Below are 25,785 nucleotides of genomic sequence, written 5' to 3' on the forward strand. Positions count from 1 at the left end.
AAAATAAAATGATGTATCAGAAAAATAATAGAATATTATTGAATATATTCACTATACTGTACTTTACATCCCTGTGACTATTCTGTAACAACCAATTTGTACTTCTTAATCTCTTCACCTCTTCACCCATCTCCCCAACCTTTCCCCCTCATCCCACCGAATCTGGCAACCATCAAAATGTTCTCTGTATCTTTGAGTCTGTTTCTGTTCTGCTTGCTTATTTATTTTGTTTTTAAGATTCAGTTGCTGATAGATAAGTATTTATTGTCATTTTATTGTTAATATATTTTATCTTTTTTTCTTCTTAAAGAAGACCTGTTAACATTTTATGTAATACTGTTTTGGTGGTAATGAACTCTCTTAGCTTTTCCTTGTCTAGGAAGCACTTTATCTGTCCTTCCATTCTAAATAATAGCTTTGCTAGATAGAGTAATCTTCATTGTGGGTCCTTACTTTTTAATCACTTTGAACAGTTCTTTCCAAACCCTTCTGAGCTGGGAAGTTCCTATTAAGAAATCAGCTGACAGTCCTATGGGAGCGCCCTTGTAGCTTTTGCTGCTTTTGCTGCTTTTGCTGCTTTTAAGTTTCTCTCGTTATCTTTAACTTTGCGTTTTAATTATGTGTCTTGATGTGAGCCTCTTTGAGTTCATCTTGTTCGGGATTGTCTGCACTTCCTAGACTGTACATCTATTCCTGTACATCTATTTCCTTCGCCAAGTCAAGGAAGTTTTCTATCATTATTTCTTCAAATAAATTCTCAACCTCTTGCTCACCCTCTTCTTCCAGCACCCCTATGATATGAATGTTGGAATGTTTGAAATTTTCCCAGAGCCTTCTTACACTATCTTTATTTTTTTTTTAGATTATTTTTCTTTTCACTATTCTGATTCAGTATATTTTACTTCCTTATATTCTAAATTGCTATTTTGATCTCGGCTTCATCTACTCTACTGTTTATTCCCTGTAAACTATTCTTCATTTCTGACTTTTTAAAATGGTTTCTATGTCCTTTTCATGCTGTTGAAATTCTCACTAAGTTCCTTGAGCATCCTTATAAACATTGCCTTGAACACTATCTGGTTGTTTGCCTCAATTTCATTTAGTTCTTTTTGGGGTACTTCTCCTGTTCTTTCATTTAGGACCTGTTTGTTTTTCTCTGCATTTTGACTGCTTCCTTATGTTTGTTTCTATGTATTAGGTATGAGCTGCTACATCTTCCAGACTTGGTAGAGTGGCCTTATATAGTAGGTGACCTGTATGGCCCAGTGGCATAAACTCCCTGGCCACCCAAATTGGGTGCTCCAGGTCCACCCCTGTGTGGGCTCTGTGCATTGTCTTGAAACTTGTCTTTAGACTTGAATGCCGTTGGAGGGATTAGCCCCTAGGCCAATTGACTTCAAGGACCAGCTGTGACTACAGTGGAAGAGCTTCCGTGCAGGAGTCAACCCTACAGAACAGGACTTCCTTCAGTGTGGCTTTGGTGCTCACCAAGTCTTCTTGTGGACATGGTAGAATTGTAATCTGGCATGGTCTGAAGCTGTCCACCAGCTGCACTGGCTCTGGTGTCTCCCAAGAGGTACAAGGTCAGCCGCTGCCTGTGCCCTTCCTGGGCCATCTGGCATGAGCAACTAAGCAATCTGCAGATAGCTGCTACTTGTTCTAGGCTTGGAGGTGCCCAGGAGAGACCAAGCTGCTAACAAAGTGGCATTTAGCAAGAGGTATGGGTCATGCTGAGGCCAGGTGCTTCTTCTTTGAGAGATTTTAGGAAAGACAGAAGCATGAGGCAGGAGAGGCCATTTGTATGGAAAAGCCATTGAAAACCACTTGAGTGGGCCCAAAAGTGGGGTGGAGCAGGGTCTCAGAGAATCGCCAGGGCAGGACAAACCGTGATTAGCCAGGTTGATGGAGACACAGATAGGGTGCCTATCTGCCAGCTCTGCATAGGGAAGGGAAGCAGTCTCAGAAAAGGAACAATGGCATCTGCCAGAACTTTTGTCTGGCAGAAAGCTCTGCCCACCCCTCCCCAGCTCTTGCCTTGATGCCAGACAATTCCTTTCATTTCTGTATGTCCCTGGTTACTCTCAAGCTGCTGCCTTAGAGCTGGAACTCAGAGGGAGTGAGTCTGAGTAAGTCTAGGTGCAGGCCCTTTTAGAGGAACTGCCTGGGACTCCAGCTGCCCTGCATCTCACTCAGCCACAGTCCCTGCTGGTTTTTACAGCCAGAAGTTATGGGGACTCCTCTTCCTGGCCCTGGAATCCTGGGCTTGGGAGGGTCTGGTGTGAGGCTGGGGCCCCTCACTCATCAGGAGAAACCTCTGCAGCCAAGATATCCCTCCTAATTTTAAACAACCACACATAAGTGTGAGACCAGCTCATTCTGCCCCTCTTACCAGTCTTGATGTGGCTTCTTCATTAAATCTTTAGTTGTAAGATTTCCATTCATCTAGATTTCAGGCAGTTCTGAATGAAGGATGTTCTGTAGTTTAGCTGTATTTTTAATGTGGTTGTGGGAGGGGACAAGTATCACATTTACCTGTGCCACCATCTTGACTGCAAGTAGCACTAAAACTTTATAATATATAAAACTTGAGTCTGAAAATACATAGAGAGATATTAGCAAATATATATATATATATTCTATTTTTCTCACCAAGCTTTCTTTTCACGAACCAGACAAGACTGTTTTGATTACTTTTAGCTCTATATTTTAATATCTGGCACAGCTTTTTCTCAGACATTTTTATTCCTTTTTAGAATCTTCTTGTTTATATCCCGTGTGATTTTTAGAAACAAATTGTTTTGTTAAAAAAATCTTATTTGTGTATTTATTGGCTTCACATAAAACCCACTGATTAATTTAGGGATAAAAATATATTATTATGTTCCTAAATCAACATTCCTAGTCATCATCATGGTATGTCATTCCATTTTCTCATCTGCTTTTCTGTCCAAAGTAGTAACTTTGAAGTCTATTCTTATTCTTTGTTGAACTAATTCCTAGATATTTGGTTGTTTTTTCTTGCTTGTTGTAAATAACATGGTTTCTTTTATTTTAAATTCAAGCTTGTTATTTGTACATAGAGGCTATAGAATTCTGGTTTTATTAATTTCACCTCCAGCCACCATACTGAACTTTGTATTGAATAAAATAAAATTTCAGTTGATTATATTAGGGTTTTCAGATACATCATCTTATCTGCATGTAATCATAATTTTGTCATCTTTTTTAATGTTTATATACCTTGTTTTTAATCTTTTCAAGTATTTTCTGGAACTACTAAAAAAACATAATATACCAGAGATGATAAAAATAATCCTTCAGTCCCCTGGCTGTAGCAGGAATCTTTCAAAGATTTTCTGACTAATCTCAATACTGATGCTGACTCTGGGACTGAGTCAGATATTTTATGTTTTATTTTTTATGTTAAAAAGTATTCATCCTTTCCTAGTTTCTTAAAGTATATTTTCAAAGAGTAAGCAATGAGATTTATTAACTAACTTTTTAATATCTATGGAGTCAACCACATAGTTTTTCACTCTGATCCATTATTGTAAAATTATTAAGAATTTCTGATATTGAACCGCCAATATAAGCCTATGAAACCAACTGACTGTGGTGTTTGGGGGAAGAACATCTCTGAAAATTATTTCCACTAGGAATATTGTATTAGATTTAGACTTTCTATCTCTTGTTGTATTTTTATGATTAATGTTTTATTGCATTCAGGCTCTCAAATTTATACTGAGTTCAGCAAGGCAGTTTCTTGTGATTATTTATGATAGTATAAATTTCCTGAAGACCTATGGTTATTTTCCTAATATTCTCTCATTTTTTCAATTTACAAGTTTTCTTTTTAATATGGTTAAGTTTGCCAATCATACACTCATTTAGTCTTTTTAAAGACCTAATTTTGGGATTTATTTATTATATTATTTTTATTTGTTTTTCTGCTTATTTTTGTGTTTCTCTCTATGGTTTTCTTGTTTTTCTATCACATATTTATTTCTTTATTTATTTTTCTAATTTATTGAATAGATGTTTCATTTTTTTTAATATATTTTATTGATTATGACATTACAGTTGCCCTACTTCCCGCCTTCATTCCCCTCCACCCTGCACATCTCTCTCCCACTATTCCCCCCTTTTGTTTATGTCCATGTGTCACCAGTTCTTTAGATTCTATATTTCCCATACTATTCTTGCCCACCCCCTGTCTATTTTCTGCCTACCATCTATGCTACTTATTCTCTGTACCTTCTCCCCCCTTCTCCTCCTCCCACTCCCCTGTTGCTAACCCTCCATGTGATCTCCATTTCTATGGTTCTGCTCCTGATCTAGCTGTCCTCTTAGTTTGCTTTTGTTTTAGGTGTGGTTGTTAATAACTGTCAGTTTGCTGTCCTTTTACTGTTCATATTTTTATCTTCTTTTTCTTAGATAAGTTCCTTTAACATTTCATATAATAAGGGCTTGGTGATGATGAACTCCTTGAATTTGACCTTATCTGAAAAGCACTTTATTTGCCCTTCCATTCTAAATGAAAGCTTTGCTAGATAGAGTAATCTTGGTTGTAGGTCTTTGGATTTCATGACTTGGAATACTTCTTTCCAGCCCCTTCTTGCCTGTAAGGTCTCTTTTGAGAAATCAGCTGACAGTCTGATGGGAACTCCTTTGTAGGTGACTGTCCCCTTATCTCCTGCTGCTTCTAGGATTCTCTCCTTCATTTGAATCTTGGCTAATGTAATTATGATGAGCCTTGGTGTGTTCTTTGGGTCCACCTTCTTTGGGACTCTGAGCTTCCTGGACTTCCTGGAACTCTATTTCCTTTGCCAGATTGGGGAAATTCTTCTTTATTATTTGTTCAAATAAGTTTTCTACTTGTTGCTCTTCCTCTTCCCCTTCTGGTATCCCTATAATTCAAATGTTGGAACGTTCCAAGATGTCCTGGAGGTTCCTAAGCCTCTCCTCATTTTTTTGGATTCTTGTTTCTTCATTCTTTTCTGTTTGGTCATTTTTTCTTTCTTCTGGTCCATGCCCTTGATTTGAGTCCCAGTTTCTTTTCCATCAGTATTGGTTTCCTGTGCCTTTCCCTTCATTTCAATTAGTTTAGCCTTCATTTGTTCATCTGATTTGTGACTAAAATCAACCAGTTCTGTGAGCATCCTGATCACCAGTGTTTTGAACTTTGCATCTGATAGGTTGGCTATCTCTTGGTCGCTGAAAAGTATTGGCTCTGGGGCTTTGAGCTCTTATTGAGCCATAATGTTTTGGTCTGTTTGTGCCTGTTATGTATGAGAGTCAGAGCCTTAGGTGTTCACAGGGGCAGGGTGACTGAGTCTCTGGTTTGTGATGCTGTATGTGGGGGCAGGGTCAGAGAGGGGCAGTGGCATTTGTTCCACTCTCTCTCAAATTTCAGTCCCCTCTGCTGCTTCCCGCAAGCAAACCTGGCCCCCTTGGTGCCGGTTCCTGGGTGTGTGGGCCTATGCACCCTCTAGGACCCTGTGGGTCTCTCCAACAAAGTCTCTGTGAGCCTGGAAGCTTCTCCCGGCACCTCAACCCTGAAAGTTTTTCCATTTGGTGTTTTAGGCTTTAATTCTCATCACTAGGGCCCTAGCCTGCATGGTCTGTCTCACCTTTCACTCCTTCACCTGGTTTATCTGCACACGAATGTGTGACAGTGGTCAGCCAGCCATCTTGCACCCCCACTGGGTCTGCCCATTGCCACCCCACACCTGGGATCTGCAACTGCCACCTATACACCTGGGTCGATCAGGCTGATTTTTCCTGCCCCGACCCCACTCCGCCAGCCACTGACTCCGCCCCTCTTACCAGTCTGGTTCATTGTTGTTGGACTTCCATACAGTTCAATTTTCTGTGTTTTAGCTGCATTTTTGTTACTAAAACTTTGTTGTCTTTAAACTTGGTTGTGTGAGGAGGCGCAACGTTTCCACCTACACCTCCATCTTGGCCAGAAGTCTCATTATTTCTTGTTTATAGTGTTTGGAGCTATAAGCACTGCTTTAGTTGAATTTCAAAAGTACTGATATGTCATTTTTATTATTGTTATTTTCTAGAATTCTTTCACTTGGATTTCCTTGTTTCTTAAACTCAAGACTTCAGTGAGAAAGTTCTTGTCGTTCACCTGCTTGTCATCAGTTTTGTTTCTATCTTTTCTGGTTCTGTTATTCATTACTGGTTTTTGTGTACTATGAGCATGACTGGCCATGTCACATCAACCTTTTGGATTTATCAAGGTTTTACTAGTGGCATAGTGTTTATTTTAATTATTTTTATAATGTTCCCTTGGTACTTGAAAAGGAGATATTTCCCTATTCCAAGGAGAAAATTACAGAGATAATAAATGACCTCATTCATTGTTAGATAGGCCTTCCTGTTTAGGCAGTGTTAAAAATAAACACTACCTAATTTTTGATCAATTGAATATTCATTGGCTAAATAGGGATTTAAAGTCATTGATTAAAATCTGTTTTTAAATTTCTTATGAAGTTTGCTCAGTGACTATTGATGCTGTATTGTTTAATATATTAACAACTGTTGAATTTTTATTTTTACTATTAAAGGATATTTTAGTTTCACTTCATGTCTTTGTCTGTGAAAATAATTTGGTCTGCTATTAAGCTTATGACTCCTGCTTTTTTGTTTTTAATTATGTAGTATACCTTTACCAACTCCTTTAATATCAACATTATTGAGTTTCTTCATTTTAAAGATTTTATTTATTTATTTTTTAGAGAAGGTGAGGGAGGGAGAAAGAGAAGAGGAGAAACATCAATGTGTGGTTGCCTCTTGCATGCCTCCTACTGGGGACCTGGCCCTCAACACAAGCATGTGCCTCGACTGGGAATCAAACCAGTGACCCTTTGATTCACAGGCTGGCACTCAACCACTGATCCACACCAGCCAGGGCTGAGTTCCTTTGTTTTAAATACTTCTCAAGCATACTACATAAAGTTAGATTTTACTTTGTGATCATGCTGAGCTATTTGCTCTTAATAGGTGAATTTGCATCATTTTTTTTACAGGTATTACAACAAGTAAGACAGGCTTCTAGTTAATTGTTAAAAGTTTCTGTAAAAATACCCCCTTTTACAACGTAGGAAGCATACCAGGTCAGTTTTTAAACTTTTACCCAAGAGTAGTGAAAAACAATAGGGATGTATCTGAATACAAGAATTTTGCATTTTATCCCTGTTCAGCTTTCTCATATTTATTGCCTCACATGGTCTCTGTGGGTCCACAACTTAGGAGCAATTAGCTGGGTGGTCCTGGCTCATGAGATTATACTGAAGACATCAGCAGAGCTGCAGTCATCTTCAGACTTGACTCAGGGTTCAAGGATTTGCTTCCAAAACGGCTCCCTCACATGAATGGGAGTTGGCAATGGCCACTGGCAGGAGGCCTGTGTTCCTTGCCATGTGGACTTTATAGAGCAACTTAAGTGTCCTCATTCCAAAACACTGACTTTCCCCAGGGCAAGGGATCCCAAAGAGAGCTCAGTGAAGGCCTCCATGCATTTTATGGCCTCCCCTTGAGAGTCACACACCATCATTTCAGCAATATCCTCATGTCGGTCTGTTTCATGTGCGAGGGGGCTGTACACAAGGGCATGGATTACAGAAATGGAATCATCTTGGAAGCTGCCCACACAGTGTTCCTTCTGGCTCCTCATGATTAACATCTCTCCCGCATGAAAAAATGCACTTACCTCTTCTCAAGATGCCACACATGTCTTATGTCTTTATAGCAACTACTCAAAGTGCAGACAGGATCTTGCCATCAAAATCAAGTGTCGGTGTACCATGTTTTGTCGTGTATAATGTGCTCCCATATATACTGTGCACCCACGTTTTTGGCCCAAACTTTCAGGAAGAAAACTTTCATTTTAACTGTTTAATTCCATTTTTATTTATTTATATTTAGAAACAAAACCAATTATTGTATTCCAGGGTATTATTTTGCATATGGCTATCATTATGGTTTTCTAGACTTATGCTTTTACTGCATAAGCATAAATAAAAGAATTTAAAACATTTCTATAGATACAAAATTAGTACTACCCACGTATAATGAGCATCCTTATTTTTCCCTCAAAATTTTGAGCAGAAATGTGTGCATTACACAGAAGTTGTGCTTGCTCAAGCACAGGTCCTGGAGTATAGTGCCTGTGTGCTGAAGACCTGTGCACTAGAGACACACCCAATAGTCAGTGTGGGCCAGACACGCGGGAGCTACCACGGACAGTCTCATTGAAAAGGGGGGCAAAAGGGATCATCCCCATTCCCACTCTGAAATCCAGCTGGGATTTTCTTAATGGGAAAGTTTCTTGACTCGGTCCTGCAGCTTCCCTGAAATAACTCTCTGGCTCTGCGCTCTGTCTTCTAAGCTACCGTGGTCATCCTCTGAGTTATCCGCCTCTCCCACCAAAGGTGGCTTCTGCTTGCAGCTGAACAGTCTCTCTGTTTGCTTCCTGCCTGTGAGACTATGGGTCCATAGCTACATTTCTTTTCATTTTGTTCCTTTCCGTCCAAGTCAGTATAATTTCTTCCAGTGTAACTTTCTATGGGGGGCTTTACTCCATTAGACAGAAGAAACACACACAGCATTTTCTTTATGACAGCCCTTCTTCATTCCGATTTTCAGCTAAGACTGTTGAGAGCACCCTGAAGTCACAAGAAAGAGGAAGAAGAAATATGAGTGATAAGATGAAAGTGGTATTAATGGAACTTAATTAGATGGGGATGAAGCAGGTGATAAGGAAATATCCAGAGTGACAATTGAGTTTCTGGCTGAGTGAGTGGCTGGGCTTTGCTGTCATTCACTGAAGTATCAAGCACAGCAGGAACTGCAGAGGAGTGTTCCAAGAGAAGAGAATGTGTTGGTCATGTTTAGTTTTATATACCTGTGGGACATGCAGTGTATAGTTGAATGGACTTACATACACACATACAATCCCTGCAGCCCAGACAAGGTCACTGGACCATAGATAAGGATTTCTGGTGAAGTTAGCACATCTGTGTTAGGCAAAGACGTGAAAATTGACAAGATTACCCAGGGACTGTGCCCTGGCTGACGTGGCTCAATGGATTCAATGAGGGCCTGTGAACCAAAGGGTCACTGGTTTGATTCCCAGTCAGGGCACATGCCTGGGTTGTGGGCCAGTTGCTAGTAGGAAGAGCTCAAGAGGCAACCACACATTAATATTTTTCTCCCTCCCTTCCCCTCTTTTGAAAAATAAATAAAATAATAAATAATTTTTTTAAAAAGATTACCTTGGAACTGCATAAAAATAAGAAAAGTAAAGGACCAAGAACAGACTCCTGGAATGATTAGCACAAAGTAGATACCTAATAATTTATTTTCAATAAATAAATTTTAACTTATATGATTTGCTTGACCACTTTGGCATATAAACAGTCACATTTTTCCCAAATAATTCTTGAGTTTTTATGTGCCCTGATTAGCAGTTAGTCTAATATCTATCCCAGAAGACTCCCCTTGCCATCTGAATTTGGGTATAAATCTTAATCAGTTTCCTTCCAGAAGTCTTTTGAACCCTATCAGTACCAGTGTCTAACCAGTTGCCCAAACCAAAAACAAATATCTGGGAATTGTTCTTAATTCCTTTTTGTCCTTTATTCCCCACTTATATCCAGTCCATCAGCAAGTTCCATTAACTCTACCGCTAACATTTAAAATACATCTTCACTGTTTTCCCCATCACCATCTCCACCAAGCCACCACCAGCCCTTGCCTGGGCAACTGCAACGGCCTATACATTTCCTACTTTTCCTCCTGTCTACATAAAATTCATTTTCCATGTAACAGCCCAAATTATCTTTTTGTTCATTGACTTTAAATAGAGAGAGGAAGGGAGAGAGACAGGCAGACATCAGTTTGTTGCTCTACTTATGTATTCATTGGTTGCTTCTTGTTCGTGCCCTGACCACAGATAGAAACTGTAAGCTTGCAAGCTCGGCACAACAGGACAATGCTCTAACCAACTAATCTACCCCTCCAGGGTCCAAAATTATCTTTTTAAAAAAGATAAATCAGATCATGTGATTCTTTTGTTTAAATGCCTCCAGTGCTTCCCATTGTATTTTTGAGTAAAATCTAATGTTCTTACCATTGTGCCACAAGACCTTCATGATCACTCCTTTGTTTTATTTCCTAACCTCCTACCTCCTAAAACCACTGACCTGTGCCCTAACCCACTCCACTCCCCAGCTGCAGGCCTCTGGAAAACATCACACTTACTCCTGCATTAGGATTTTTGCACCAGCTGCCTCCATGCCCCACCTAGAAGGCTCTTTTTCTTGCTCTGTCCATGTCTTGCTCTCTCCTGTTATTATATCTTACTTTAAATGTCACCTCTTCACAGAGGCCTTCCTTGACTACCTAAACAAAAATAGTGCCACGTATCATTTTATCATAGCACTCAGCACCCCACGCCATTATCTCTCTATGGTTGAAGATGGAATACACCAGGTGATGTAGGAGATTATTTTATTCAGATTATTATAATAGAAAAAAGTTCACTAGTGGGGAATGCCTCAAAGGAAAAGAAGGGGGATTGGAGTTTTGTAGGGGTAGGTAAATCAGGAGTTCACAGCAAGTCTTGAGGGAGTCATGAAGAAGAATAGAGGGAATATGCAAGAAAGAACAGGGTGGGCCTTTGTGACTAGCCATAGGTAAAGTTCAATCTTTCTTTCCCTCTCTCTCTTTCATAAAAATGTTTGTAGATATCTGAAATAAAACTTTTAATAGTTTCAGTAGGACTAGATTAGATACTCAAGATGCCACTTTTCTAGCTTAAAAATCAAATTTTTAACTACTGTGTTAGGTACCTTTTTATCATCTACTTAGAATTATATCTTACATATTATGTGTCTTTGGATTAATATGTCCCTGAAAATGTTCACTGATCCACAAACTCTGAATTTTGAAGGAAGTAGTGGAGACTTAAGTTGAAAAGACAAGCCATCAAAGGGCTCAAATTTGGTGAGAAGTTAGATTTCCAAAACATCATGTATAACTATGTAAAATCACAGAGTATCAGAACTGCTGGGGACCTCAACCATGCCAAACCCCTGATTTTACAAATGAGGAAACTGAGGCCCAGAGGAAAGGAGGTGACTTGTCCGAGAGCGCATAGGATGCAGAAGGGTCTAGTCCCAGTGGAAGATTTTTTTCAATATATTATCTCTCCACTTATTTAAACATAGAAAAAAGTTTAAAAGATTTTATAAGTTGTTTATTTCATCTCAAAAAAAGAAGTCAAATTATAGTCCTGTCAAGCAAAAAAAATAGTTGAGTGAATTCTATATGACTCTTCTTATCTATTTTTAAATGCATTCAGATGTAGGCAAGATAGCTGAAATAAAGTTCCTTTAAACTCTGACATTTCATTACTAATTTATGCTCATTGCAAATTCCTCCCTGCACGAGTCATTCTGTGAGCCCGTGACCCTGATCAAGGTTTTGCCTTGCTGACACTTCTATTTTAAATAGGCAGGAGTCCTGCTTCCCCCAAATCCTTAAGGACCTACACTAATGACTAAATAAGAATGCTTTAAATTAGTATATTCATCTATTTTTGGAAACTAGATCTAAAGAAGTTATTAAGTATGGTACTTCAAAGTAGTTTGAACAACTTCCCTGCGATGTTAGTTACAGTACTAAAGAATCTTTACATATTTACACCAGACCTGTCAACTCACACTAAGCCTGCTTGTTGGGTAACACAGTCTTAAAACTTGGGGATTTCAAATTAATGAGTTTTTATAGTCTTTTCAGTCTGTGGTCTATATCACACCTGGCCTCTTTAGGAGGTGAAGTCTAATGTGCCAAGTACCATATGTCCCGCTATGGGCATTTAATAAATGTCAAAGGGAATAAGATTGTTTCTCACTAAAAGATTAATTTGGATTATAACTTTTTATAGGATGGCTCTCTTCCCAAAGTGAACTCCTAAAAGTCCAAGATTATGTAAGGGGTCTCGTTCTTAAAACTCTTAAGAAATTCAAATGTTAGTTTACACCATTGCATACTTTAAAACTCTGGATCATAAAAAACAAGGTTCAAACAATCATTATCTCTTGAGCATTTCTTATCTACAAAGCACTGCCTTAATCGAGGCAGAGAGAGAAGCTAAGGCCGGTGGGACTGAGAGTTCCAAACTTTAAGAAGCTTAAGATCCCCTAGAAGAGATAAAGCAAACAAAGAAATGCCCGTAAAGCACAGTGATTGGGATGCACCAAAGGCCAGACAAAAACAAAAAGACACACACCTTTTTTTTTTTTTCTGGCTTGAAGTCACTTGATTTCATCTGCTGAGAAAAAATAAACAACTTACTTTTTTTTTTTTTTGACATTTTTCTGTTTAAATACCAGGAATGGAGAAGCAAACAAAGCCAAATTCCTCTCTTAAAGGAGATTGCATTCTACTGGGAGAGACAAGTGACATGCAAACAAGCCATCTCTTCCACAGCTATACTCATATGTACCTGTCATGTGTGTGGTGTGGGGTACAGAGTGAGAAGAGAGCATGACACTATTTTAGATAGGGAGTTCCCAGACTGCCTCTTCTGATCCTGTGATATCTGAGACTTGACAGAGGTAAGGAAATGAGCCAATCAATCTGGGGAGAAGACCTTTCCAGGCAGGTGGGAAACAAGTTCCGTGAACATTTCAGTGTGGGCAGAACTCGGTGTTCTGGTGGTGGGCCTGTCCTGGGAAGGTTGGTTAAGAGATGTGGCTGGAAAGGTTACTGGGGTCAGATCTTCACTCCCCAGTGCCAAGGGTTTTGAAGGTCCTTGAAAGGACCTTGGTTTGTGCCCTAAGTGAGAGGGGGGCCACTGAAGAGCTTTGACTAAGGCAGGGGCACGATCTAACTTGGATTCCTGAAGGAGAAGGATTGAGCTGGTTGCTGGGGAGATAAGTGCACAGGAAGGAAGCTCAGTCCCGAGGTTAGGTTAGCGTCCTAGGGCTGGGTAACCAATTTCTAGGCAAAAATACTAAGCAGCTTAAAACAAGGAAATGCATCCTCTCACAGACCTGGAGGACAAAAGTCTGAAATCTCGATGATTGTACATAAGGTTGGTTCTTTCCGGAGGCTGAGGGAGACCCAGCTTCCCACCTCACTTGCAGCTCCTAGTGGGAGGCAGCCCTCCTCCGCGTTCCTTGGATGGCAGACAGGCCACTCCATCGGTCTTCCTCCTCACACGGTCTTTCTCGCTGTGCCTGTGTTCATTTTCATCTCTTATCAGGGTGCTCCTGGTTGGACTTAGGGCCCGAGAAAAACTCATGTCAAGGTCCTTAACTTAATTACATTGGCAAAGACCCTTACTCTAAACAAGGTCACAGGCCGAGGCATGGGGTGGATGTGTACCTATTTTAGGGAGCCATTTTCAATCCAGCACAGGGGAGTTTGAGTAATTCCTCAAGGGCATTAGAGTGACATGGGGAGAAGGCAAAGAGGTGGTGTGCCTTTTTTTTTACTTGGAGTCCTCCAGCCCCAGGACAATGCATACATAAGGTGCTCTATAAATGTTTGTGGAAATGATCTGTGTTTATGTCCTCCGCTCATCAGAAAGCCAAAGCAGCGTGGGTCAGGAAACCCTATGCTCACCGAGGTATGGCCACCTGACCCTCCCTACCCCCATCCTCACAAACCCTCAGTGAGACCTCCTAGCTCTTCTCTAACCTCCTATAACCCTGATATTCTCAGGTGAGTTCTTGAGGCACAAAATTCTCTGCAGGAGCCCTTTATCCCAAGCCTCCCACCAAGTGCAATGAGCTGGTTGCATTTCCTACCTTTGTGTTCAGCAAAACAAAAACAGCATCCTGTGGCTATAATCCCTCCACACTTAGACTGAGTCACCAATGATTGATTGTCTGCATGACCCAGAACAGCCTAGGAAACTAGAGACCTTTGACTTTCCTAACTGCCCCCATAGCTATTGGGAGGTAGGGAGCAAGAAGGAAAGTGCTTGTCCATCACTCAGAAATAGCTGTGTCTAATAAAAAGATTCTCATCGTCGTAACCTGTGCTCAAGGTCTTGTTCCTCTCACTGTGGCTGCTCCGAACTGGGGAAGAAGAGCATTCTGACAGGAGCCTGTGTTTTCAACTCACATCACTGTCCGTGGGGTCCCTCTTAGGACAATGATTCTCAGACTTGGCTGCACATTGGACTCACCTGGGGGAATTTCAACAAATACAGATGCTGTGGTCCCATCCTTAAAGGTTTCGATCTAGTTTATATGGAGTGTGGCTGGGCATGTTAGGCCTGAAATTAGATAAAAGTAGCCAAGAGGAACAAGGAACTCAAGGCAGAGTCCAGATAGAACGTACAAAGAGTGCTGAACGAACAAGATAACTGCCTGTGCATGACCTTGTCTTTGCAGAAAATTATCCACTGCTGCAAGCAGAAAGCATAGCCATGTGTGTTCCCTCAAGATAGCCAATCACTAACGGCTACATCTGCTTCCGTACTTGCTTGCTTGCTCACCCCAATAAAAACCCTAGGCTGTAAACGCCAGGAGCGACTCTCATTTGCAGCCCTCTGGGCACCGTGTCTCCGGACACCTCGAGAGTTCGCTCCTGCGCAGGTAAAGCTTTGGACAATAAAGTTCCATCTTAAACTCCTGAAAGTTTCCGACCATTTGTTGCTCGCGTTGGTGGATGCTACAGGCACTTGTAGTTGTCAAATCTCCCCAGATGATTCTAGAATGCAGTGAAATTTAAGAGGCATCATCTTTGTAGAGGCTTCAGCTGATAATTAATTTTTTATTTGGGTGGGGTCTCTTGTCTCTGCAATTTTTCCGTGTGGGGAACAAAACAAAAAAAGCATTAGTGAGATAACTCTACAGGGGAGTTCCCAATGCTAAACCCACATATTTGTTTAGAGCCAGCTGTAGACACAGGCAAATCACAGTTAGGGATTATGAGAAGGAATTCATCCTGAAGTAACCTCCCCTGCCCATTCTCCCCGACTCAGAATTTTATTGCTTTATTCTTCTTGCCTAGTCTACCATAAGCGATGTGATACGTGAAACGTTTCCAGGAGACACAGCCAACGTAAGCGTGAAAGCGGCGCGACTGTGCTTCCCCTTCACAAACCTTAGAGAGTGCTTTTTAATTAATGCTTGTTTCTTAAGTCAGGGAACAGCTAGCTGGCTTTTCCACCCGTGGTCATTTCTACTTGATCTCAAATACGTTGTTGGAGTGGTTTCCAGTAGGACACTAGGAACTTGGGGGCTTTTGCACACTTGAGGCTGTTGGGAAAGGGAGCAGAGGGAGGGAGGGTCTGCCCTGGGCCCACCTTAGTGTGTGGACAACAACGCTGGCACTTCAAGGTTTCCAGATTCCCGGGGATGACAAAGCAACCCTACCAGCTGCTGCTTTCCGTTCTTAGTCCTCCTTGGGTACAATTACACACCAAATAACTAAACAAGATCTACTTTAGCAATTTTTAAATTGTTCTGAATAATTTTAATGATTCAAGAAATCATTCAGCACCCATTCCCACTCTCCCGCCTTCTGTCTTTCTCCTTTGCCCCCCTTCCCTTTTTATCTCCCCCCCTTTCTCTCTCCCTCAATCCCTCTCCACTCTTACCTTTCTCCGTCCCTCCCCTCCCATTCTCCCCGCTTCCCTCCCACACTTTCCTGTCCTCACTTTCCATGACTCCTAGCAGCTCTGCTAGGCACAGGAAGGCCTCACTGAACTCAGAGTGGGGACACTGTGCCTCTGAAAGTTTTTTAGAAGAATCACTGAAAAAGAACACAAATCCCATTGAGCAGCTTAAAACTGCCTCTGCTCCCTTAAAGCAAATCAGTGATTAAGACACGATCACAGAGATCTTACAGAGAGATCTTCAGAGCGATCTTACAGAGACGGTGCTGGGCATGTGCCCCTCCCATCCTCCAGTTGCTCCGGAAGCCAGAGTCCCACCCCTTCCCGTGGAACCAAAGAACTGGGACATGACCAGAACTTGAGCACCAGAACCCTTCAGAAGTGAAGGGTCTCTAGTCCAGGAAGATCTGGTGCTGAAAACTCCTTACCATAAATAGCCAAATTCCAGGGTACCCCAATTAAAACTCACCCTGCCAGCACATCCCCCAACCCCTAAAAACCCTCTGAGGGTAAGCCCTTCGGTAGTTCAGGCCAGGTAGGTGGGCATTCTCCACCCTCCCCAAAGAAAGAAGAGGCAATTCGCACGACAAAATCCCTGCCCCACTCCCATCCCAATGGTGGCCTGAACAAAAAATAATTCTTTCCTCTGCTAATAGCTCCCTTGCCCACCCTTCTTCCTATAAAAAGCCTCCCACTTTGTGCAACCCCTCAGAGTGCCCTTCTACTTGCCAGATGGGATGCTATCTAATTCATAAGTATTTTTTTAAAAAGATTTTACTTCTTTATTTTTAGAGAGAGGGGAAGGGAAGGAGAAAGAGAGAGAGAGAAACATCGTTCAGTTGCCTCTCTCATGAGCTCCAACCTGGGAAGAACCTGCAACCCAGGCATGTGTCCTGACCAGTAATCAAACCAGTGACCTTTCACCCTGTGGGATGACACCCAACCAACTAAGCCAAACCTGTCAGGACATGAATCTCTTAATAAAGCCAATTAGATCTTTACATTTATTCAAGTGAATTTTGTTCTTTAACAAGCTAAAGAATACTCAGAAAGAAACCTTACTTAAATGACCCTTTAGATTAAAGCAGAGACCCCAGAAAATACAGGTCCCATGGACCCCTCCCGCCCACCCCACCCCCCACCTACCCTACCACCAAGGGCATTTTCTACAGTCTAGCTGCCATGGAGACAGCTTACCAATATTCATTAGCATCAAAAAGCTCAATAGAATGTTCCACCGCTTTCTGGTGAAGCCCTAAACCACCCCTCCCCATTTGTAAAGTTTGGCCTATAAACCTTTCATCTCTGGCTATTGAGTGATTTACCCATCACTGAGTACTCCTGCGACTAGCTGTGTGTGTAAATAAACCTCTTCTTTCCTTTTGTTAATCTCTCAATCCTCAGTTAATTTGCAGGCTCCCAGAACTGTACTTAAAGGTGTTTTCCTTCCAACACCTTCTTCGTATCAATGGGCCTGGGCACCGTTCTTCCTTCTCACTGCACCCACTGCTGAAGAGTGTCTAAGGGCGGTCTAACTCGGCCTCCCTCCCCAGTCGATCAAGGGCGGTCCCCTTCAGGGACTCAGCCTCACCTCAGCTCTCCTAGGTGCGGCCTGTCCTCCAGGCTTTGTGTTCCAGTCAGCTCCTGGCCCAGGCTGTCCTCCCTAAGCTTCTGCTCAGAGTCACTGCAACTTAGAGACCCCAAGTTAGACAGCATTCCTGAACTCTTAGTTATCTTCCTTGTTCCACTTGAGGCCTGTAGAATTGTGACTCCCTCCCATACAAGAGTATAACTGCAGGAGATACAGAGGTTCCAGTGCTGGCCTTTTCCGTGATCAAGGGACCACGGCCCCATGTCTGTTGGGGATGCCACCCCCAAATATGCCACTTCGGCATAAGGATTACTTTGAGCAGAGAGCAGTAGATGGAGGAGTTCTCTGCTCTCCCCTTCCCCACCTAAAAGTAGAGTATCGTCACAGCAGGACCAGCCCAAAATGGTCCTTTCCAGCTTCTAACAAGATTTCCTGAGCTGCCTTTCAGAGTTGACAGACCAAAACTGCAAGTCATGCAGCCGAAACAAGCACAGAGGAGAGAACTTTGACCTCCAGCTGCAGGAGGAACCAGTCTTGCCCCACTCACAGAACTAAAAGACCAGGACATGACCGGACCTCAAACACCAGAACTCTTTCAGGAGAAACGGGTCACCTGTGCAGGAAGCTCCGATGCTGAGGCCACTTACCGTTTTTTACCATGAAGAGCCAAGTTCCAAAGCTCTCCAATCAAAACCTGCATGCCAGCACTTCCCCCTACCAGCTTATTCTCCTGAACTCCTAACCCTCAACCTTTGCTTTAAAACCCCTTGATTAAAAGCAGTCAGGGAATTCACATTTTAAATGATAGCTTCCCATTCTCCTTGCTTGGCACCCTGAGAAATAAATGGCACCCTTTAATTTCTCCATTGCAAATCTTGATGTTCAGTGCTTGGCTTTGCTGCACCGCAGGTGAGAAGACCCTCATTCGGTGTAATGGGGTAAACCTCTTTGAGGAAGAAGTCCCACTTCCCCCGCCAGGAAAAGAAGAGCAACTTACCATCATCAAATATGGAAAACTGATACTAAGATGAATTTGCATAAACAGATCCCGTTAAAATAGCCCTTATCCTCCATTAGTTTCACTGTATATTTTCTAGCTACTTCCCCACAATGCTTAAGGAAAATCATTCCTTAAGCACAAGCCCTCTTTTCTTTGTTAAAAGGGTATATAAACTCCCAGTGTAGTTACTTCTTTGGGTTTTACTTCTTTTCTGTGAACTCCCATGCACATGGATATTGATAAAAAATTGCGTGCCACTTGTCCTGTTAATTATCTTTTGTTCATTTAATCCACAGGCCCCCTGCAACTAACTCTAAGAGTATGGAGGACGTTTTCGTCCCTGTCACTGCTCTCTGATAGACAGCAGATGTTGCTGCAAGGGCAGCCCCCTCGACCATCTCCCAGAATCCCTCACAGGGAGGAGGGCACACGCTTCCTCGTTTTTAACATCTGTCTCAACCAATCTGCGTATCATTCAGAAGTTCTTGTACCCCATTCAGGCAGTTCTTGAACTGCCTTCCCAGTTCAAAGCCCAGGCCAACAGGACCGGGTCAATTTCAATGACCTACCCATTTTCTTTAAAGGGTATTTTAATTCTCCTTTCTAATCTGAAGTGATTAACCCTGCCTGCTTTTTCATCTTGTGGACTTGAGTATAAGCAGTGAAGGGAAGCAGAGTTTGCCACTGCAAAATACGCCTTTTGGGATATTGATTACTTTAAACTCATTATTTTAAAGAAATAAAAGACTCAGGAAAAACTTTGACCTTCCTCCTAACTGCCTAAAAGGAATTAGATAGCGGACTTGCTCCAGGAAAGGAGGTATGGGAGCAGATAACTGCAGTTTAATTTGTAACAGTGGTGGAGATGGGCCTCGCAAAGCCAGTTTGTGCAAAGTCCTCTCTGTGTCTCATGGTTAAAGGTGACCCAGCACACAGGTGTCTACCAAACATTTGTTTTTCTATATGCATGTGAATTGCCTCCCTGCCCTTCCAAGTCCCAAACCGCAGCCCCGCTCCTCCTTGGCTCCAGATGGCATCTAAATCTCAACTGCCCAATGTGTCTTTGGGCCTCTGACTCTTACGGCGCCCCCGAATGTACACTGGTAGTAAAATTCGGACATTTTCTCCTGGTAAATCCGTCTCGTGTTAATTTGATTATTAGCCCAGCCAGAAGAACTAAGAAAGGTGGGAGGAAAGTTATTCTTTACGCTCCCCCCACCAGCAGAATTCACCTTTCCTCCCTGAGAGCAATTAGCCTTACAACTTAAATTAAATGGCAGAAAGGCAGCTCTTTTCCAGTTTTAGATTTTCCCAGTTTTACTTATATTTGTTTATGTGCATATTTGGTTCTGTGCACCTTTATCACACGTGTGGGTTAGAGTATCCACCAGTCACTAACACGGAGGTTTTCAGGACCAGGAGGATCTTTCATGTTGTCTTTTTATAACCACATCCGCCTACCTCCCCCTCTCCACACCTCTCCCCTCCGTGCAGCCACTGATCTGTTTTTCCTCTCTGTGGTTTGACCACTGTAAGGTCATTTTATCAATGAAATCATTATGGAAATGGAATTATACAGCAACTTTTCATAATTGGATTTTTTTTCACTCAGCTTAATTCATGGTAGATTCATCCAGGTTGCTGTGTGTGTTACTAGGTCTTTCCTTCTCATTGCTGAGTAGTAGTAGTTCATGGTATGAATACACTACATTTGATTTAACCACTTACCTCTTGAAGGACATCTGGGCTGTTTATGGCTATGACAAATAACGATGCTGTAAACACAGGCTTTTGTGTGAACCTGAGTCTGTAGCTCCCCGGGATCAAATCCCCAGTGTGTCATCACTGGATTGTGTTACAGTTGCAGGTTTAGTCAGGTGAGAAGCTGCCAAGCTGATGCCCGGGTTGGCTGCACGTTTCATGATCCCGGCAGTGACGCGGTTTCTCCGCAGTCTGGCCAGCGTCTGTCTGGTGCTGTCCCAACAGCCTGAAAACAAAAAACCACAGGAAAAGAAGCTCTGTGAATTCAGCTCCTTCCAGGCATTCTGTTCTGAGAGAAGGAAGCTAATTTGATGTAAACCACAAAACCTAATTTCACATGAAAACGAGCAAAAGAAAAACCTCTAAGTTAACTTTCATACAAAATTATTATAAGAATAAAAGAGACCGAGAAACCGATTACCATCCCTACTAACAGCAAAAGCATCCCAGTAAGTGCCAATAAAACAGATCAAAACTAATATATTTTTAAATCAATTAAAAGTTACCAAAAAGATGATAAAAGACCTGAGAAAACAACATAAATAGATTTGGAAAATGCAGAAATAATGTGGCCAGAATTCAAAGAAAGAAATAGAAAAACAAGAAAAATTGTTTAAGCCCTGACTGGTGTGGCTTAGTGGGTTGGGAGTCAGCCTGCAAACTAGAAGTTCGCTGGTTTGATTACGGGTCAGGGCATTGCCTGGGTTGTGGGGGCCAGGTCCCCGGTTGGGAGCATGAGACAGGTAACTGGTCATTGTTTCTGTCCCTCTCTTTCTTCCTCCCTTCTCCTCTCTCTAAAAATAAATAAATAAATAAAATCTTTAAAGGAAAAAATTATTTAAGATAAACTAAAAGGAACACAAGTTCTGTTCACTGAAAAAGCATTATGGTTTTCTATTACTGTGGTGGTCCCCAATACGCAGCACCAGCCTGCCTGGTGCAGCTCCCTCCACATTGACCCTGGGCCAGGCACGTGACCTGTCAGTGAAACATGAGCAAACGGCACATCCTTGGAGGCTTTACCAGTACTTGCACAGAGATGTGTGCATTCTTGGAATGACAGCTCTCCGAACCCAGTTGCCGTTCAGCAAGCAACCCTACTTGGCTGTGTGGAGAAGCCATGCCCAGAGAAAGCTAAGACCTTGGCGGACAGCCCCAGCTGAACTACAGGGTGACAGCACCAACCTGCCATCCATGGGGTGATGGTTCAGCCCTGGTGCAGATGTTCCAGCTGACACCACATGGAACAGACATTCAAGGTCCACACTAGCCTGGCCCAAATTACAGAACCGTAAGAAAGTAAAAGATTCCTGTTGCTTTATGCCCTTAGATTTGGGAGTACTTTGCGGGGCAGCAATCAATGTAACCATTCTAGAAATCTTGACAACTCAGTCATGTTGAGCATTCTGAGCACCCATATTGTTGTCTCAAAATACCATTTCCCACTAAAAGAAACCAAGGTTTCTTGGAGAAATTTTAGGTCTGGGCATCTTTCTGTACCAGAGACATCTTTCTGTACCAGAGAGCAATGGGCTGGAGACTTGCTCCAGGCCAGTGCGGACTCCAAAAGCACAGGTAAACCTGCAATACGACCCAGACCTTTTCATTCTTACATTGTATCCTCCACAGAACACAGAAGGAAGCAGGAAAATGTGACCCACAAAAAGAACATCCAACCCATCAGAAATGAACCAGAAATGACAGAGATTGTAGGATTATAAGGACATTAAAATCATTATTATAAGTTTATTTTGTAAGTTCAAGAAACTAGAGGAAATATTTAACATGTTAAGGGAGACAGAATATCTAAAAAAACTCAAAATGAACTAATAGAAATAAAAACTCTAAGATGTAAAATACTCAGCTGTCAGTCTGTTCTCTGTCTCTATGAGTCTGTTTCTACTTTGTTAGTTTATTTTGTTCATTAGATTCTGCATATAAGTGAAATTATATAGCACTTGACTGGCTTATATCACTTAGCATAATAATCTCCAGATCCATTCACGTTGTTGCCCTCCATGTGATCTTCATTTCTATGGTTCTGCTCCTAATCTAGCTGTCCTCTTAGTTTGCTTTTGTTGTAGGTGTGGTTGTTAATAACTGTGAGTTTGCTGTCCTTTCACTGTTCATGTTTTTTTAACTTCTTTTTCTTAGATAAGTCCCTTTAACATTTCATATAATAAGGGCTTGGTGATGATGAACTCCTTAAATTTGATCTTGTCTGAGAAACACTTTATCTGTCCTTCCATTCTAAATGAAAGCTTTGTTGGATAGAGCAATCTTGGATGTAGGTCTTTAGATTTCATGACTTGGAATACTTCTTCCCAGCCCCTTCTTGCCTGTAAGGTCTCTTTTGAGAAATCAGCTGACAGTCTGATGGGAACTCCTTTGTAGGTGACTGTCCCCTTATCTCTTGCTGCTTCTAGGATTCTCTCCTTCATTTGAATCTTGGCTAATGTAATTATGATGTGCCTTGGTATGTTTCTTCTTGGGTCCAACTTCTTTGGGACTCTCTGAGCTTCCTGGATTTCCTGGAAGTCTATTTCCTTTGCCAGATTGGGGAATTTCTTTATTATTTGTTCAAATAAGTTTTCTACTTGTTGCTCTTCCTCTTCCCCTTCTGGTACCCCTATAATTTCGGATGTTGGAATGTTTAAAGATGTCCTGGAGATTCCTAAGCCTCTCCTAATTTTTTTTGGAATTCTTGTTTCTTCATTATTTTCTGGTTGGATGTTTCTTTCTTCCTTCTGGTCCACTCCCTTGATTTGAGTCCCAGTTTCCTTTCCATCACTATTGGTTCCCCATGCATTTTTCTTAATTTTACTTAGTGTAGCCTTCATTTTTTCATCTAATTTGCGACCAAAATCAACCAGTTTTGTGAGCATCTTGATCACCAGTGTTTTGAACTGTGCATCTGATAGATTAGCTATCTCTTGGTGGCTGAAAAGCATTGGCTCTGGGGCTTTGATTTGTTCTTCTGTTTGAGCCATTTTTGGTCTGTTTGCACCTGTTATTTATAAGGGGCAGAGCCTCAGGTATTCACCAGGGTGGGGCAACCCAGTGGATGGATTGACTCTGTATGTGGGGGGCTGGTTTAGAGAGGGAACAATGGGGCTTGTTCTGCTCTCTCTCAGAATTCAGTCCCCTCTGCCGCTTTCCACAAGCCAATTGGGCCCTTCTGGTGCTGGTTCTTAGGTGGGTGGGCTTGTGTGTGTTCGAGGACCCTGCGGGTCTCTCCAACAAATTCTCCTGTGAGTCTAGGAGTCTCTCCCAGCACCTTTTCAATTGGTGCTTTTAGGCTTTATTTCCCATAGCTGGGGCCCTGGGTTGCACAGTCTGTCTCACTGCCCATTTTTGCCTAGTTTATTTGCGTGCAAATGTATGATCAGGGTCAGCCAACCGCCTTGCATGCCTCACTGGGTCTGGCAGCCACCGACTTTTCCTGCCTCGATCCCTCTCCACCCCTCTTACCCATCTGGTCGAATGGTTGTCGAACTTCCATACAGTTCAATTTTCTGTCTGTTCTGGTTGTGTTTTTGTTTCTAAATCTTTGTTATCCTTAATTCTGGTTGTGTGAGGAGGCACAATATTTCCACCTACACCTCCATCTTGGCCTCCAACACTTGTTTGTTGATTTGTTTATGTTCGCCATTCTGACCAGTGTGAAGTGGTATCTCATTATGGTTTTAATTTGCATCTCTGATGGCTAGTAATACTGATCATCTTTTCATGTGTAGTATTTCATTTTTTGATGCTATTATTCATGATCTTGTTTTTAAATTTCAGATTGATATCAATATTTTAATTCTAATTTTTTGAATTTTCATCAGGAATATTTGAAATACCTTTCCTGCATATACTAAAATATTTTCTTTATCAATTGGTTAAAATAATGTATTACAATGATTGATTTTCTAGTGTTAAACCAATCTTGCATTCCTGAGTTAAACCTCACTGAGCCATGATACATTATAAATTTTGTATATTGTTCAAACTGCTGGAGAATTCAAGCTGCTAAAATTTCGTTAATTTTTACCTTTATATTTATGAGAGATATTAGTATGTAATTGTCTTGTTTTGTAATGTGTTTGATTTTTTAAAGATTTTATTTATTTATTTTAATTTATATTTTTAGAAGGAGGAGGAGGGAGAAAGAAAAAGAGGGAGAGAGATATCGATGTGAGAAAAAAATACCGATTGTTGTTTCTCATACACACTTCAACTAGGGGCCAAACCAGCAGCCCAGGCATGTGCCCTGACCAGGAATCCAACCAGTGACCTTTCACTTTGTGGGACAGTGCCCAGCCACCTAGGCCACAGTCACAGCATGTGTTTGGTTCTTATCCAAGTAATGCTGACTTGATAAAGTGAGGTAAGAAATATCCCCTCCACTTCAGTTTTTTATGAAAAACTTTTATAAAATTGCTACTATTCGTTTCTTAAAGTTTCCAGAGATTGGTCATTTTCTTCATCCTGGTAGGGAGAGAGATAGCCTTATGAATGGAAATTTTCTTTATAAATGTAAATATCTATCACAAAAGGTAATTTTCACTTGGTTTTCAGGGCTTCTCCTGTGTCTGCAGTTTTTAAAATATAATCAGCTCAAGACAACAACGCAGCGCACTTGGGGGTGGCAGATTCTGCTTTCCTTCATAGCCACTTGAAGGTAATGAATACTACATTGATTATGCAGGTAGTTTCTTAAAATATAAATAGTAATTAGTAGGAAATTTGTAGAACTAAATGCCATATTAAAGGAGAAGTTACAAATCAATTACCTTACTTTACTTTGTCTTAAGTAAAAAAAAAGGTCAAATTAACCCAAAATAAGTTTGCATATCTATCTATCTATATCTATATCCATTTTAAAATTTGTATACTTGAAACATGTAAAGTTTATTTCTTGCCAATTATAACTGGATGGCATTATAAAGGAGATAGCTGCCAAATACAGTAGTTCTTAACCCATTTATTACTAACAAAAATCCTCTGACACCTTTTGCTTTTCATTGCCATGTTTTCACTGAAAAATAAAATGGAGTCACTATAGTCAAGCTTCTAAATCACTGACATCAAATAGACTGAAGTATGTGGAAACAATTCTATTCTTGTTTAACCGGCCTGGGAACTTCAACTTTTGAACTTTCGAGTCCTGCGTCAATGCCCGGATAGACATCAGACCTTCAGATAACCCTCTCATTACCCTCTGAAGGACTTACATATCCAAACCACCTGGCATCCACCTGGCATCCATTATCCAGCCCACCGGGTATGACCAGAGCACCTGGCATCCATCATTCAGACTCTGGCATCTGATTGATAACCATCCTGGACCAGTCTTAGGCCTAAGAATGTAGGACTGATTATTCTCAAGAATGCACCTTTTGACACCAAAAGAAAGGCGTAGGTCAGGAAATTCATGTCTGTCCATTGTCTTTTTTTTTTAACTTTTTTTACATTTTATTGTTTAACTACAGTTTAAATTAAATTTTATTTTGTATTAGTTTCAAAGGTACAACATAGTGGTCAGACAATCATATACTTCACAAATTGCTCCCCTCTATCTCTCCAGCCCATTGTCGGTTTTTAAAAATGTACCTTCTGAGTGTATCAATCCATTTGACACAGTCAGGAGTAGATGTGATCAAAGGAAGAGGTTCTAACAGTCCTTCTGTTTATCAGCCATCATATTTGTGTAACAGTTTTGATAATAATGTACTTGGATAATTGGTCTCAGGTGACTATCACTTTCCAAGGTTCCTTCCCACTCTCCAAACAATA

This window comes from Artibeus jamaicensis, unplaced genomic scaffold, assembly GCF_021234435.1.
Source record: "Artibeus jamaicensis isolate MK-2021 breed Jamaican fruit bat unplaced genomic scaffold, CSHL_Jam_final contig_477, whole genome shotgun sequence".
In the NCBI taxonomy this organism is placed as follows: Eukaryota; Metazoa; Chordata; class Mammalia; order Chiroptera; family Phyllostomidae; genus Artibeus; species Artibeus jamaicensis.